The following is a 15,125-nucleotide window of genomic DNA, read 5'->3' on the forward strand; positions in this document are numbered from 1 at the left end:
TGAAGTCCCCAGACAACCCGACATCTGAGGATTATTCATTGTAGCTCGATCCACAAGGATCCCCACAATTATTCTTGTGCAAGGGTTCAGTTCCGGTTTGGCGAAGTGGTCCATGGATGGGTGATAATTGGAGTGGCGTACATCGGTCAATGGGCACCTTCTAACGGCACTGCTAGGGGTGGCAACCAGTCAAGATTTTACCTTCTTACGACACCGCTAGGGATGGCAACGAGCCGAGCTTTTCACAAGCTGCTCGAGCTCGGCTCGTGAAAAGCTTGGCTCGGCTCGGTTTAAATCAAGCTTCAAGTCGAGCTCGAGCCCAATTCAGTGGTTCGATTGTGAAACAAGCCAAGCTCAAGCCTACTAGAGCTCGGCTCATGAGGCTCGCGAGCCAACTCAAGTATATATAGATATATATATATATTAAAATAAAATTATAGAAAATAATATATATAATAAAAATATTATAATTATTAATTATTATAATTCTTAAATTTTTAAATATCAAATAAAAATAGTTTTATATATAATTTTTTATTTTTATAAAATATTTTTTCTCAAAATTGAGCTCGAGCTTATGAATTTTTTACTTGAGCTGAGCTCGAGCTCAAGGTTCTAGCTCGAACCGAGCTCGAGTCGAGCTTGAGCCTCGTACTATTCGGCTTGGCTTGGCTCAAATCCACCCTTAGGTATCGCTGCAATAGGGTTTTTGACAAATGGATCTATCAAAATCACCACCACCGCCGCAACTTCCAACAACGGTGGTGGTTTCTTCCTCTACCCCCTTCTCGTCTTCGTTGTCGCTCTCCACCTCCCCTCTTCGCATATTAGGATTTTGCCAGAAAACCAACCCAATTAAGATAACCCTTTTACATAGTTTACCGGAAAAGGGATCAGACATCATCATCAAAACTGCTCATCAATTGGGTTTTATTTTGAAAATTGAGGAATAGTGGAATGCAAATTTGACATTTCGTTTCTTTTCGTTAGCAAATTTTGAAACAGTAAAGATAATACATAAACAATATGGGTATAATTAGTCAATTTCGCAAAGAATAGGGATAGTTTAAAAGATTTATCCTAAAAAGTATTTAATGAAAATGACTAAAAATAAATAAAAAAAAAGAAAGGGTTTAGATGGAAATTAGATTTTCGAGACTTAGATGAAAACTCCTAAAAATTAGAATACGAAGATATTAAAGAGGTTTAATGTGTAAGTGTGTAACTGCCGACCCACTAATCGGGTTGAATGATTTGACAGTTCAACCGGCTGGTCAATTTTTAACATAAGTCCACATTCCTGACTCGTAATGGATATACCAACCAAATAGGCTGCAATTGGGCAGGATTACTTAAAATCACTTCAGAAAAACGAAAAGAGTCGGATTAGGTTGGATCGAGTTGAAGAAATGATGGAGACCATTTGTTAGAGGCACTGGCAAGCCTACATAAATAAATAAATTAATTAAAAAAATAGCTAGGTTTTTATTTGATAGTTGATTTTGAGTTCAGCTCAATCTCAATAAAATCTCTAGGAAATTGTAGGTTATATGAGTCAAATGGGTTCAAAAGTAAGGTTTCTTATATTTGTTGGTCCTTGGCACAATCATCAACCCACTCAACTGCCCAGAATATCTCTCTCTGAAATGGGTCCAAGCAATCAGTGAAAATACAAGGGCATGTGTTTCTAAATCAAATGGTGGGTATTGAATTCAAATTGTTTCAGCTCTTCTAGCTTTGAAACGTGTTATCTTTGGGAAGAGTATTAACCATTGAAAATGAAACATATCATACGATAAGATGCGCTACTTATAACATATTGATACTTTGGACCTTGTCCTATTCATGTAATGCATAGTACCAGGTGCTCTCAAATCGTTCGCAACCATCCAATGACCATATAAGAACAGCCTTTTCTATATATTCCATTTCCTTATGTTGTACAATAAAAGGGAAGTGAAAAAGCAGAGCAACTCAAAGAGCAAATAGAAATTTTACGTGGTTCGGCCGTAATGCTTATGTCCACGAGAAAAGAGAAGAAATATATTATAACAACAATGAAGTATAAGTATGAGAAGATGTGTCAATTTGAAAAGATGTGCATCGACTAACTATGATAGCTGATTCATGCAAATTGTCCAATTTAAAAAGATGTTAACTAGGAAAAATCAATCAATTAGGAAAGAAAAAGATTTCGTTGGGGAAGATACATTGCAAAAGTAGAAATGTGTGTAAAAACAATCCGAGGATAGCAAGAAACTTTTTCTTAAGTTTGTGTGTTAAAATGGGTTTGTCAACAACAATGATAACAAGTAAATAATTCAACCAAGTAACAGAAAAACGTAAATAACAGTCACCACACAATAGCACACTAAAATTTTTACGTGGAAAACCCCAAAATTGGGGAAAAACCACAGGACATATGGTCTGTAAAAGTCTTCCACTAATTCAGAAATTAATGGGTACAATAGTCCTCTCTAGTTACAACTAGAGGCTTACAAACATCAAGGAAATAATCCTTGGCTCACAAATATAGTATTAACATCACCAAATACAAGATTGATACAATAAAAAGCAAATGTTTAGATCTCACCAAGTTCCTGTAAATCTGAACTGAGAAGAAGAAAAATGAAGAATCAATAAATCTGAACTGGAGTGGATTCTTAACTCCAACACTTAATCTCATGAAGAACAGACTTGGAACACCTCTAAGCTTGGCCTTGAATGGAGTAGAAAAACAAGTCTCTTCTTCTCTTCTTCACAAACTCAAAACCCAAAAAACCCTCGGTTCTTTGTTTTCTTCTCACTTTTCTCACTTTGGTGGTTATAGAAATTGATAGCTAAATCAGAAAAAGTGGGAGCCTTCTTGGCTTCCACAATACGACTCCTTTTGGGAGCATGAAAAGGTGGGATGGGCCCCTCATATGGGCTGGACCCACACCCAACAAATTCCTTCCCTTGTGCTGTAATCAACTATCAAAATTGTATAGACATCTATCCCAAAGAAATTTGACCATTTGAGGCTTCAACAGCTACTACTCAAGGGTGGTGCAGGAAATTTTCATGAAGGGGTCCAAAACCTAAAATGGACTAGGAAGGGGGGGCATAAATATAAATGGGCCCATAAGGGAGGCCAACCATTGGGTTAGGGATTGGGGAGGAGGGAAATTTACATTAAAATTTATGTTACTAATGGGAGATTTCTAGACCATAGGGGGGGGCAAATGGTAATTAATTAAATATTGTAATGATTAAAAGTACTATATTAATTAAAAATACTATTATTTTATAACTTTAGTATTTTAATTAAAAGCATTGTTAATACTATTAATTAATAAAATATTGTAATTATTTAATTACTATTAATCAATTAATAGTAAATTTGGTTAGTAGTTCTACAATTAATCAAAGAATAAATAACAATGGAATTAAATAATTATAGAGAAGAAAAGGAATGTAATTTTATTAACAGTATTAATAATTAACCTTATTTTATAGTACTTCCAATAATTGTAGTATTATTAATTGCAATATTTATTAATTAATAGTGTTTATTAAAAATATATTAACATTTTTATTAATTCATTAATTAACAATTTTTTTAAATTGTTAACAATTGTAAGTTATAATTTAAATTGTATTTTAAATATTATTTAAATTATATTTGAAACTATAAGTAACATAATTAAATTTTAAAATGTAATTAAAAGTAATTATATTTAAATAATTTAAGCTATAAATAGCAGAAAATTACATTTAATGAACAGAAATTAAACATTAAAATAACCAAAAAATAACAATAATTTTGTCATAATTACAAAAAATTATCCAAGAAATTACCAAAAGTGGATTAACATGATTTGCAATAAATATGATAAATTACCAAAAAGTAAAAAATATAACCATTAAAATTACTTTTGAAAATATGTACTAATTGTCAATAATCTTCAAGAAATAAATGTAATTAGTTCATAGTGTATTTAAAATACATATGTTTTTTATATAAATTATAAATTATATAATTAAAACATTATAATGATTGCCTATGATGATATTAGTTCATACTTCATAGTGTTACAATGAAATATAGAAAAAATGTATTGACTATTGTATTTCATTTTCACTCAACAAAGCCATGCAAATAAAGCTGCTCATTTCTTAGCTAAAACATTGGTCAATGCATTTTTCTGTTGTAGATATAGGAAATGAAAAGATAAAAGATAACAATGGCCCATGCAGGTCTCGAACCTGCGACCTTCGCGTTATTAGCACGACGCTCTAACCAACTGAGCTAATAGGCCAGTTGAAGACATGCAAAACACATATTATTATGTAGGCATAAGTAAGTAGAATGCAATAAAGATGCTAAATCAAGTAGTAAACATCAGCAAGTACCGTAAAAATTTTGGCCCATGCAGGTTTCGAACCTGCGACATACGCGTTATTAGCACGACGCTCTAACCAAATGATCTAATAGGCCAATTAATTTTATAAACAAAATAAATCAATTGTATCCTAATTATATAATATAAATATGGAATATAAAGGATAGATAAAATAATTATACTCAAAATTGAAAAAAATGCAAAAATAATTGGGATGCCTTTGATAATACATATTCATCATATTATTAAATAAAAATGAGTATAACAAATAAAAATTATTGTTACTAATAATGCAAATGGAAAATAAATAAATAAATAAAGGAAAGGGTGTACATGAAAAATTAGTTTTTTTTTTTTACTTAGATGAAAGTTCCTAAAAAATAAAGAGATTTTATAATTAAAAAAAAAGAGTGTGTAACTGTGACTTAAATGAAAGTTCGGAATTGATGCCAATTTACGGGCGGGTATGGGTGTATAGAGTGTGGGTTTTTGACCTTTTGAATGTTTATAGCTCTGTAGTGGAAATCAGAAATCTGCATTGGGCCTGTCCATACTTCATTTTTTTTTTTGGGTTAAGTACACTGCAACCCAATGCAGAATTCGAAATTACAGCCCCCCATAGTCTATTAGTAGCCCCCCCCCCCCCTTTAAACCGCATCATGCCCGTTAGCCCGTAAATTTGGCATCAATTCACGGTCAAGATTCATCCCCTGTACGGTGGGGCTAGAAAATTTTGACCTGGATTGATCAATCATTCTCCCTTAACCACTTAGGGAATAAATAAACCCATATTCCTATCCTGTGATGAATCAAACAGTAGGGGTGTCAACGGTATTTGAAAATCCGATTTTGAATTCAAGATTGACATAATCGAATCAAATTTGGAGAATTCAAATATCTAACCGGTTGAATTCAAATATCCTATTCATACCGAATAGCTAATCGAATTCGAATTCGAATATGACCTGATTTGATTCGATAAATATACAAATTCAACTAATTATTTAATTCTTATATATAAAATATAAAATTTTTAAATGTTTTATATAATTTATATATTTATATACTTTATATAAATAAAATATTTATTAATTACCTAAAACAATTAATTAGTCGAATTCAAATCAAATCGAATATTTGAATATTTAATCGGATTCAAATTCGAATATTAATTTTCGATATCTATCGGATATCAAATTGAATTTTTTAATCAGATTGGTTAGGTCGGCTTGATGTTTGAATTAGGGTTAGGGTTGGATTATTGTCCAACCCAACCAAGACTGAGCTTTCTATTTTGTGTATAAATATTATATAAACAATTATTTATTTATGTGTATATATACATGTATGTATGTGGCATATGTATATATGCAAATATGCATCCATATATGTATGTATGTATATGTATTATATGTATGAATGTATATGTATTATATATTTATCTATATTCTTACCAGAAGAATATGTATTTGTCTATATAAATGGATGTATATATGTACGTCAACAATTTTGAATTCATAGGTAAACTTTTTCAAAAGCAAGATAACTATGTCCTTTTTATACTATTAAAACTGAATTGATCTCAATCTTGAACTTAGGCTCAGTTTGAAAAGAGTATAAATACAAATAGGTAGAGTGCAAAATCTTATATTTTATATTATTTTGTATGTATTTGCATTGTACATATTTGTATTTGTACTCCTTGCAAATTGAGTTAGGTTAGTTAGGATTGAGATAGTATCGACCTCAATCCGACATAACCCAGCCCGACTTGTACCCTACAGCGAGACACTAAATGTTGAAAACAGTGTTTTGAATTTGGACTTTGTTGCTCTGCTCCCTCTTGTTAATGCATTTTGACAGACCACTGCGTGGGAGGGCCTGGAATTTGATCTGGCTCAACCAAACTCCGACCTCACCCAATTTGAGCTTTTACATGAGTTAGGCCTGAATTTTTTAGCTCTAGTTGGGCTTGGCTTGATAATAACTTGATTTAAATTTAGATTGGATTTTAACAGCTTGAGCCCAAGTCAGCCACAACCAACACAGTCTGAATCTGTCACACACTCAGACCATGTATAATATTATATCCACCTTATGTTCTCTAAATTGTGCATTTATGTAATATTTGCAAAACATGAGTAGAAAAAAATCCCAACCTGTTCTGGCTTGTTCTAACACAGCCCAAATTGTATTGATTTTGAGCTTTAAACTGCGGCTGACCCTGGCCCAGATCTCTGATTACTGGATTAGCCTTAAATACGGCTCAGTTGGCCCAAATTTTACCCCCTATGGTTAGGCCTAGTAAGAATAAACTTGTCTTCCATGGCGTATAAGAATAGCCAATTCGTTGCAATGACAAGTTTCGAGAGTAGTGTCTATTTTGGGAGAAGAAAAAGGTAAGAAAACCTATACAAGGTTTATAAAGGTTTCCTTACCCTTCCTTTCCTCTCCTTATTTTTTCTTTCAAACCAAACACAGCATTATTGTTTCAATCTTCATCAGCCAAACTCAGACCCAATCCCAATCATTCCATTCGGGATAAACGCTTGTTCCAGACCCTGCCTAATGGGAATCCGGATTTCTTTCTCACAAAATGGTTATCCATTGAGAGTCCTTTTGACAACTTTGGATATGCAACTCACAACTATCCACTGGACATTTAGGGATGACAATTTCTATCCTACCCTGGTGGGTATCCACTCCGACAAGTGGGTTATTTTGCTTAAAGGATGGATTTTGAAGCAAGAACAGGTTTTGGGATTCTACAACCCTTACAAGTACGAACAAGATATGCATTTTCATATCTTATGAGTGGCAGATCTGAGAGCTCTTAACAGCTCAGGTTGTTGAAATTAAACAGTCAAATTTTTATAAATAGTAGGCTATGTTTGGTTTGAAGGAAAAGGTAGGGAAAGGAAGGGAAAGACAAGGGAACCTATACAAGATTTGTAAAGGTTTTCCTTCCTTTCCCTGCATTTTCCTTCAAACCAAACATAGCCTAAGTGCCACGGCCAACAGATGCCATGCTTTCAAGGCTTGTTTCTTAGGTCGGAATGAAGACCATACTTATATTTTTACACTGAGATGATTCTATGATTGTAAGAACAGGATATCATTTTTTCTGTAAAAAATTCAGTGTTCATAGGAATATTTTAACTGCAAAAAAGGAGATAAATCCTTAAAATAAGGAATACCAAATGCAGCCCTAATGGCTTTTGTAGACCCTAGATAAGGTCTGCTTGACTCAAAAATTTGATGTCTTCATGTTACTAAGGTGGTGGAAGTGCGTGGAGTCATATACCTCGATAGCTAGCCAACTTGATCAGACCACCCTGGCCATCCCGGTGATTTTTCAGTCAGTTGTGAAATACTGAAATGAACAAATGAAATAAAAGGCTGCATTTGAAATGAGTACAAATACAAATAGATAGAATGCAAAATATTGTATTTTATATCTATTTATACTGTACATATTGTATTGGTACTCCTTCCAAATTGAGCCTAGTACAAATACAATATGTATAATATAAATTTAATTAAAATAATATAAAATACATAGTTTTGCACTCTATATGTTTGTGTTTGTACTCTTTTCAAACTGAGCGAAAGGAACAATATGTATAAAAAAAGGTCATTTATTAGAGTAATTTCTATTGTTGTATGAATTTCTTTAAACCTACGCTATAGTTTTTATTTTACCAAAATATACCTACAATCTGCAACCTATTTATGTAATTGACCTTATTTTACCATCTGAAAATAATAACATGACACCTAAACTAAGTGAAAAATGTTGAAAGACATGATCCCATTCCCATATTTACTTATTACGAAAGTAATCCTAACGTTCTTCATACAAGAATCGATTGCACAGGAATGTTTTAGTAAAATGCAAATTATAAGATATGTTTTAATAAATAGATGAAACCACAGGGGTCGTTTTAGTAAATGAGATAAAAGAATATATGGTGCTGATGCACCCAGAGAGAGAACTTACGAGGAATACAGTTAAAAACGGTTGGATACTGTGTGGGAACGCAGCCAGCAACCAAGGAGGAATGTTGTTGCGTGTGATGCAAATCACGCCACCTTTGTGTATTGAAATTTGGCACACGCCACGTGGAGTCAAACCCGGAGAGTAAATAGCCGAGATGAGAGCCGAAATCAAAGGACCACCTTCCACCAAAATGGACATGGGGATGATGGGACCCCTGTACCATATGTCAATATTCATAGGAACCTTGTCAAATTCATTCTAGGCTAATAGAAATTATATATAAAAAAGAAATATTAATTTCCATATTATTGCAATATAGTTATATAAAATGTCTGATCATGTTCTTCTAGATTTTATTTTTTATTTTCCTATTTTTTTTTTAGAATTCCTGGTATTAGAAGTTAAACCCTTGCACAACATTAGCCTCACAGGTGTAAATGGATGGGACGCATCCAAATAGACAAATAGGCCCTACAAATTGTTTTTTGTTTAAGATATTTATTCGGATAAATATAATTATTTGAATATTTTTTCTTGCAAAATATTTATTCGGGTAAGTGCATTATTCTATGTTCTTTTATTTTTTTAAGTAAATAAGGCAATGACCATTTTAGCCATAAAAATCCATTATTTAAAGGGACATTTTTGTCCCTTCAAGTATTGGCAACTTTTCCCTTAGGGAAAAAGTTATTTACCCACTTAGGGATGGAAATTTTTACCCCACCCGGTGGGTACCCATCCCTACCCTCCCCTTTGGGGTGAGTTGTTTTTTTGCTTGAAGAATGAGTTTTGGGGTTAAGACAGGTTTTGGGATTTTACAATCAGTATGGGTATGGGTAAGGTATGGTATTAGGCTAAACCCAACCTTCCCCGACCTGCATATTGATAGAAAACATATAAATTTTATGTACTGGGTCTTGTATTTAATAATATTTTAAATTTTACATAAAAGGATAATTGATAGTTTATGTGTTTTTTACATGCCTTAATTAAATAATTTGAAATTCTGTTGTTTATTTGTGTTATTTTATTTATTTATTAATTATATATGGCAAGAAGTAATAGGAAATGAGATGTGGGTTCTAAAACCAATCCTTGAATGCGGGGAGGATTTTTCATTTTCATGTGCGGGGAGGGTTTGAATTCTCAAAATCCAATCCGCTATGGGTTTTGGGGGTAGATATGGGTTGAGATGTTTAGAGAGGCAAGTAGGGTCTAGAATTTACAAAACCCTCCCCAAATCTTCCTTGTTGCCATTCCTAGCCTAGGTGGCAGCAATTGTCTCAAACAAAAAAAAGGTCATTTTTTTTTTAGAAAACAACATACCAATGCAACACCATTTTTTCAAAAATTGATACTTGAGAAATATCATCGGTACCAAACATTGCCTTAATTAGTACAAGAATTACAAATATGTAGATTCTGAATGAATGATCGGGTTGGTTAAACTCTATTGAATTGCTATTTTTAAGGCCATGGAGAAGATAAATTCAATAGGCAGATAAAATATCACTATGAACAGAAACCCCAATACTTCTAAAGAATGTTAAAACCTGGTGTCAAAAAAAAAAGAAAAAGAATGTTAAAACCTGAAAAACAAACTGCAATACTTCTAAGGTTTAAACTATTGACATGACGCACCCTGTATCAGGCATATTATATTATGTTGTATCAGCAGATCACCAAGGGAGAATGATTGATCATCTCAGGGTCACAATTTATAGGTCTAAAGTACAGTTAGGGTGGATGCCAGTTCGGAATTGATGCTAATTCACAGGTTGGCATTGGTGTGTAAAGTGTTGGATTTTAATCTCATAAGAGATTAAATCCAATGTGTTTGATTGGTCAATTACATGAGAAATTGCACCTACACACTTGATTGAAAAATTAACTTTTCTCTTGCAAAACATAGTTTTGAACTTGTCCCACATTTGAAAATTATAAGCTTTGTTTCCAGTATTTTAATAGGAGCTGATTTACACTCCTTAGAAAAATAGAGGAGAGTATGGGGGTTTGATACAGCGCAACGCGTGTGCGCGCGTGTGCGGCGCAATGAGGCACTTTAAGGCGGCTTTGGTTTTGGTGTGATGCTGACCGTTGATGACGATCGAGTGTGTTCAAGAGGCACAATTCAAAGTTAACAGTCATTAACTGTTAACTACTTTTTAAACAATCACAATGTTTGAATTTGTAACTGTTTAAGGTGCCTTCTCTGAACCAGCACCTACCTTTTCTTCATACCTCTTCATAAACTATTTAAGGAGCATGAATCAGACTTCAAAAACACACATTTTCGAAATCCATTTTCTCTCTCTCTCAGTTCGGTCTGCTACAGTCTCATCGAAGGTTTCTCCGGAGATTCTTCAACTTTGCTGGTTACCGATTTTCGCCCAAGGCTCTGTTGTATCATGGGAACGGATTTGCCTATAATTTAACAGCAAAATTAGTGAAACTAAGTGGGGGCAAATAATATTCTAAAGATAGTGTATTCAGACGCGCCTCAGAGCTTCTCCTCCAAAGTTACAGTGACCCAATTTTCCAACATAAAGTGGGGATTTTTGACTTTTTGAATATTTATAACTCTGCAGTGGAAATCGTGAAAATCAGAAATCTACATTGGGCCTGTCCATACTTCTCCCAATCTCCAATACCCTATAAGGGGTATAAGGGGTGTTCCATTGGATAGACATTCATAAAACTGACCCCTTGCAACAATAAAAAAAAAAGAAAAAAAACTAAAAAATTATTAAGCTTCAAAACACCCGAACGCCTATTTGTACATATTGGGCTAATGTATCCATACTCAAAACTTTGAATACTTTAGGGTATTTCATTAATCATGTTAGTAGTTGACATTTGGGTATTGAGACTAAAGAGGTGTTTGGTATAATGACATTGTGCTGCTGTTGTATTTTGGATTGATCGATACAAATTTGTATGTTTTATTACATTTACATGATTGTCATTTCAATTAAAAAATGCACAAGTCAGAAATACATCAAATTTGACATTTTAGATAAAAATAAAAATTTGTATAAATCAATTCAAAACATCTTCAACACATTTGTGGTAAAAAATCACACAAATTTATATTGATAAACTCAAAATAGAATAGCAACAAAACACCATTATACCAAGCGCCCCTAAATCAGTGCTAAAGCAACATATGATCATATAAGATGTGATTAGAAATAGAGTACTCTTATAAGCTTATTAAAACTCCCAACCATATCAATTTAAGGGTGACCGTTACTGTCAATAGTAGGAATTAGGTGATTTCATTTGTTTTAAATCTTGATGACTATATCACATGCATGGCCATAAACAAATTAGGGTTTTATTCATCATTGGTTAAAAAAATGATTCAAAATGTAAGATGTTAGGTGATATAGAAAGAGTTGAAAAATATATCATGATAATCTAAAGTTAAATTAATTAGATGACCATGTGGCCCGATCGTACTATATGTACATAGAGATTGGTCAGCCCTTGAAATAGATCCCATGTGAGAAGTTAGAACATCCAGAAGGTTGACTAACAACAGTATTCTATTATTAGTGGTTTTTTTTTTTTTCTTAACCTATATTCTTGTTATTTAAATAAGCTTTTAGATGAGTATATGCTTGGATATCTTAGAGAGGTTAGTTAAGAGTTAATGGTACTTATCAGAAAAAAAAAATGAAAGTTGGTGTTAAAGGGAGTAGATAGAGTGAGATCACCAAGTATATATGCAATTAATTAGAGCCATAGTTTAGTAGTAGGCTAGTAGCTCCAGATTGGAATTAGTAAACTGTTGCAAAATCTTCTGTCTTGCATTTCCATGTATTCAAGTCTCATAGCCAGACTAGGAGGCATACTCTAAAACCGCAATGTTGGGATCCATTGAACTTTGGATAAGGTCTGCCTGGACCCAGGTCTAGATACCTTGGTCCTAGGATGACCTCACTAGATTTAATCTGGGGATCTGTTTCTTGCCAATTATGTGTACAAAGTTCTATTCAATCAATCATGATATAGAACACTGATATATTGATTATATAGCATTTTAGAAATTATATAGAACACTCACAATAATAAAATTATATTATTTTTGTCTTGAAGAACAAAACCAGTCATGCTGTCAATACCCCTTTAAATTGCCTAAAACTAAAGTTTTTCTTGGACTTGGATTGGACGTAAACCAGCCCAAATTGAGAATAGGCTTTTGAGTCCTATGCTTTGCAACTCTACATTCACATTGCCACTTCTTTCTTTTTTCCATGATTTTCTTTTTCTTCCAATGAAAATTGTTTTGAAATTTTTATTTTGAATGCATCAATAACTTCTTAATGAAATAATAGAAGCTTTGATGCTTTTTAATAAAAAAAAAAAAGAAAAATAATACAAACTTTGACCTGTCCCTTTCTTTTCGGTTAATTAATTTGTTTGGAAAACTGTTTTCAACTAGTATTCTTTTTCCTCTGAAAAAATTAGTTTTCTCAAGGGAGAATGATCAATTAGATCAGGGCTAAAATTTATAGGCTCAAAGTACTGTCGGGATAGATGTCAGCTCAAAATTAATATCAATTCACGGGCGGACATTGAATGTTTATAGCTTGGAGTAGAAATCAGAAATCTGTATTGAACAAATCCGTACTTCACCATTTTCTCAACCGTTAGGAATATAGAATGAGAGAGAGAGAGAAAATAATAAGTAAATTCCAATATGTACTTGCTAATTATTGGGAAGATGGATCAGATTCCACGCAAAGCCTACCACCAACTCCATATGCTACTAAAACCTATGAAACACTGGATCACATGTACACTTCATTAGTTAAATTCCAAAGACGTTATTCAGTCATATATCCCATCACCCATGATACTTGACTTAGTAAGTTTCCCTTAACCATGAATAATAATAATAGGACCCAATTCAATAAGGTACCAAATCTTCCAACTAACTATAGACCATTCTTCTCTTTACTTGCAGTATCCCACTTGTCTACATTAATTCAATGTGCAGAGAGAGAGAGAGAGCATGCTGATGATGATGATTGGGTCTAGCCATATTATATTATATTGGTAAATTGTAAATAAAAGATAATGTTATACATTCTTCTCCGCGCAGTGTTTTTAATTAAAACCCTAGCTTTTTGGTTTAATGGGATTTATTTAATTTGAATTTTTGATAAGATGAGCTGATTATATTCTACCACTGTGTTTAATTATTATCCCAAAAGCATTCGATTTTGTAGTCTTCAGCTTCAAGATTTTCAAACAGCGGAAATCATTCCGATTGGACAATACAATCAACTGTAAATGGTTTTTCTTCTGGGAGGAGGAGAAGAAAAGAAAGTGAGAAAAGAGACCCATTCATAAATGGAAAATGGTCTGTCTGTGGTGAACTCAGTAGTCCCCACCCTTTGATCCCCTGTAATCTGTAATACCAATAAACATGGGTACCCAAACAGGCTTCTGATTCACAGCCAAAGACCTCTCTCCATTTTGGTTGATAAACTTTTCTCTAAAATGTGACCCCCTTAATCACTTAATCAAAAAAGGAAAAAAAACAAAAAACAAAAACATTTTATGAGCATCTAAACAGGTTGTTAGCTAATAATGCTTTTTTGTTTTGTTATAGGTTATAATTTATATAGAAACTTTGACTATTGATAAAATTATTAAGTTCTTATTCTCCCATGCATTAAATGACACATGGGGTTTGAAAACCAAACAATTTAAGTTGTTTATTTTCCTTTTGTTGTTTTTGGATAGTCCACATAATTCTATGCTCATAATAGATTTCGTTTGCTCACATTCTTCTCTATCACATTTATTAGAACTCATCTTCCTCCAAAAATTCTTTGTGCTTCACATGCCAAGTTTTTTCCGGTGAATATTGCTCTGATCTCAGTCTTTTCCAATCTGATACTTCAAACTTCAAAGGCCTTAACATGATCTCAGTCTTTCCGGGTTAATTCTTGCTCCAGGCTCAATAAAACATACAACAACTAGGGGTACAACTTGGACGGGTTGAAACGCAATCCTGGTGCAAACCTCGGGCTCGGGCCTAGTCCAATCCGAGCTCAAGTTTATCAATCTAGGTCTAATTCAAGTTTACCCTAATACAATTCAGGTTGGTTTCAGGCTTGGGTTCGGGTTGGGTCAGGACAAAGTTATTTGGATTTGGAGAGGTTGGTCTGGTTTGAAAGATTCTAATATATATATATATATATATATATATATATATATATATATATATTTACATAGTTATCTTTTATTGGGATTTAGGGATCAATTTAATAATAGAAATGATTGAAAATATATATAAATTTAGGTTAGACCCAAGTTTTTTAATCCAGGCCCAACCAACACCCAATCCAGCCCAAGTTTAGGCTATTCGAGACCTCAACCCAAACCCAACCCGAATTTAGGTTAAATGCAAGTTTTCTAACATAGGCCCAGCCCATATCTCGAAAACATAGGCCCAACTCGAACCCCTAACTAGGGGTGTCAATTGGACTAGATTTGGTGCAATTCGATCCACTCCAATGTGAGTCCATTATAAATGGATCAGCTCTAATCCAATCCAATAAATGTTTTGGACCAATTCCGGCCGGTCCAATTCAATGTCTAGACTGCCCAATCTATTCAAATTCACTTTGATTTAGATTGGTTTCAACCCAAACCCGGTCCATTGATATATATATATTCTTATCTTATATCAATGGACCAGATATTGGCTTAAAATCCAACCC

The 15,125-nt window shown here is 33.3% G+C and overlaps 1 non-coding gene across 1 annotated transcript; it reads right to left on the reverse strand.

The window, feature by feature from the left end:
• Positions 1-4,227: 4,227 nt before the first annotated feature.
• Positions 4,228-4,301, reverse strand: TRNAI-AAU (transfer RNA isoleucine (anticodon AAU)). Its single transcript has one exon. It is a non-coding gene; the product is annotated as a tRNA-Ile (tRNA).
• Positions 4,302-15,125: the final 10,824 nt, after the last annotated feature.

This window comes from Nelumbo nucifera, chromosome 1, assembly GCF_055504915.1.
Source record: "Nelumbo nucifera cultivar China Antique chromosome 1, China Antique-T2T, whole genome shotgun sequence".
Taxonomy (NCBI): Eukaryota; Viridiplantae; Streptophyta; class Magnoliopsida; order Proteales; family Nelumbonaceae; genus Nelumbo; species Nelumbo nucifera.